Here is a 3,481-nt window from a genome sequence, read left to right on the forward strand (position 1 = left end):
GCAACGAGACATAAACGATAGAAGCGATAAACTAGCATGGCAATGATAGTAATGGTATCTGGGGAAATGATCATCTTGCCTGAGATCCCGCTTGGAAGAAGAATGCCTCCGTGAAGCAGACAAACTGACGTAGTCGAATGGGTCCTCACAATCCGGCACGCGTGCGGAGCTCTATCGAGACGAAGCAAACCGGAACACAAATCATCACACGGAATTCACCACATGATGCAAAACACGAATGATGCATGAGCAGCTGAATACATGCAAGTCACGGCATGACAATTCGCGACAAACAAACACTACACATTAAGCGAAGTTCAATATGCAACGAGTTGCATATTGACGAAACTCCACGTTTATTTATTTAGTTCTATCCCGATTAGATACACGACAATATTAAATGTTGTTAAACATGGCAAGAGGTGAAGCGCAAATTAATCTACCTAGCTAGGCATTTTAAATGAGGTCGGAAACAACTTATAGCATCTCTGAAATGACCCCACGCGTTAAATCTTAAATCTGTCCGGATTTGTCCTAACCACATTTTATGTTTGGTAAAGAGAAAAATAAAGTGTTTCACGTGATTCTACTCGTCGTTCTGCTCCATTTACATATATGGCACAACTCCAACGGAGCTACGGACAAATAGTTACGGGTAAAACGGTATTAACACGGCACGACACGCAAAACGATGCAACCAGCAAGCTTAACAGTTTTAATCATGCATGAGAGTTGGAAATTGTTGTTCTACGCAAAAATCCACACATTCTACATATCTACGGTTTTTGCATATGAGGCGTCGTTAAAAAGTTATAAGCATTTTAAAATCAATCATCTATAATCCCTAGCGCAACCAAGAACAAAAAAACAGGGATAAATAATATGGGGCTTAGCTGGGATTTGTACCAGGACCCCTCGATTACAACTCAACAGGCTAACCAATTGGCTACACCGAATTTATGTTAACAGAGGTAGTGTTACGCTAGGTGAAGCACAACCTGCAGCGACTCTGACGAAAAAGCTGGCAAAATATTAAATGTTGTTAAACATGGCAAGAGGTGAAGAGAAAATTAATCTACCTAGCTAGGCATTTTAAATGAGGTCGGAAACAACTTATAGCATCTCTGAAATGACCCCACGCGTTAAATCTTAAATCTGTCCGGATTTGTCCTAACCACATTTTATGTTTGGTAAACAGAAAAATAAAGTGTTTCACGTGATTCTACTCGTCGTTCTGCTCCATTTACATATATGGCACAACTCCAACGGAGCTACGGACAAATAGTTACGGGTAAAACGGTATTAACACGGCACGACACGCAAAACGATGCAACCAGCAAGCTTAACAGTTTTAATCATGCATGAGAGTTGGAAATTGTTGTTCTACGCAAAAATCCACACATTCTACATATCTACGTTTTTTGCATATGAGGCGTCGTTAAAAAGTTATAAGCATTTTAAAATCAATCATCTATAATCCCTAGCGCAACCAAGAACAAAAAAACAGGGATAAATAATATGGGGCTTAGCTGGGATTTGTACCAGGACCCCTCGGTTACAACTCAACACGCTAACCAATTGGCTACACCGAATTTATGTTAACAGAGGTAGTGTTACGCTAGGTGAAGCACAACCTGCAGCGACTCTGACGAAAAAGCTCGCAAAATAAACATGACGCTACTGGGATTCGATCCCAGAACCTCATGGCTGCGTGCGTGGAGTGCCTACCACTAATATAGCCAAGTGTTCGTGTCAAATTAGCAGAGCTAAGTTAACTGAACCAGAAACTCTCACGAACCTGACGAAAAACAACGCTAGGCTGGCTGTGCTCGCGGTGGAGTGCAGGTGGTGACACAACTGGGCTAGGCTGAAGAAGAAATGACGGCGGGGCGGAGGCTCACCTCGCTGGATTAGGCCTGCTCGGGCTCTCGTGGTCGACACACACGAGCTGGAGCTAGCCTCGCTCGGTCAACAAGCACAGGGGGCGCTGGCGTTGCTCGTTTTCTCTGAAGAACAGAGGAAACAGCAAACAGCAGGGGAGCACCACGGAGGACGATGACGCGCCGTGGATGGGGCAGGGAGGCGAGCTCGATGCAGATCTGAGGGGGTCTTGGCGTCACGGATCCATTCCCGGTGGTGGCGGCGTCTAGCATCGCAAGGCCGGACGACGGCGAGCTCCTTGGGGCATCGGCCCTGGTGTACTGCAGAGAAGAAAGGAGAGAAATATATGAGAGACAGGGAGAGAATCAGAGAGAGGGGAACAAGGAGAGGGAGGAAGACCTCCAACGAGTTTCTCTGGCGGCCGACCTGCACGACGTCGAGTACGACCATGACATCACCGTCGTGGAGCTATGGCGGGCAGGTTCCGTTCGTTCCTTGGCACAACAGAAAAACCAACGGAAGAGGGAGAGAGATCAAGAGAAGAAGAGAAAGAGAGAGGAAGGGAGCAAGGGCGATGGGGCTGGCCTGGATTTGGAGCTCGCGGGGTCACGCGGCCCTCCAGAGGAGGCGGGGTATCGGGCGCAGGCAGATGCCTCGATCTGCTCCGTATCGAGCGCTCAGGCAGCAGGGTCAGATCGACAGCGGAGATCCCAAGGTGGGAGATGGGACAAGGGGGGTGGCGGCGGCAGTTGGAACAAGGCTCCTAGTTTTTAGGGTTAGGCTAGGATTGATCTATATGTATAGCAAATCGGTCAGCTTTAGGGACATCTCAACCCTCCGTTTAGATCGGACAGTCGAGATAAATAGGTTAGGGGGTCCGGTGAACAAACCGATGACGGTTTGCGGTAAAACAGGGTTGATCCGGACCCAATGGTTACGACCGTGTGTTTCGGGTACCGGGAGGTTTTCGGACTGGGCTGCGCGTAGGGTCGATGCACTGTGCACAGGGGCTACGCGGAGATGAGAGGGAAAATGGGCACCCGACAACATATTTTAAAAACATCCACAACCATCCGTCTGTAGACCGAATACGTTGCCGCTACGGTCGACCGTTCGGGTACCAGACGGACTCCAATTACGACGAAACATGACAGGCGGCCTACCTAAATAAAAATACCACCGCACGTCAAATCTCACCCCAAACGAAGAAAGTTTTACGCACACTTTGAAAACAAGGATTGACGATGCCGCGAGCGCGTGCGAATGCGGTCGGGCTCAGAACGGACAACGACGAGAACCGGCAACTACTAACGGATGCAAGTTTTGAAAATTGGCGGCAACGGAGATGCCGATGCAATGTTGATGATGCGCATGATGCGATGATGATGCGACAAAAGAAAATAGACACACGACGAAAACGGAATAGAAGGGGAATCTTCTGTAACGTCGGGATGAGGTTGTCACAATCTACATGCAACAGTATTGTATGTGCTCATGTGGCTTACATTCATTATGACATGTCATTTGAGACACATGTTCTCGTCATGTTACATTTCAAAGAGGTCAGGGGAGGGGGGGGGGCCTCTCTGTAACCAACAAA

Source organism: Hordeum vulgare, chromosome 1H (assembly GCF_904849725.1).
Source record: "Hordeum vulgare subsp. vulgare chromosome 1H, MorexV3_pseudomolecules_assembly, whole genome shotgun sequence".
In the NCBI taxonomy this organism is placed as follows: domain Eukaryota; kingdom Viridiplantae; phylum Streptophyta; class Magnoliopsida; order Poales; family Poaceae; genus Hordeum; species Hordeum vulgare.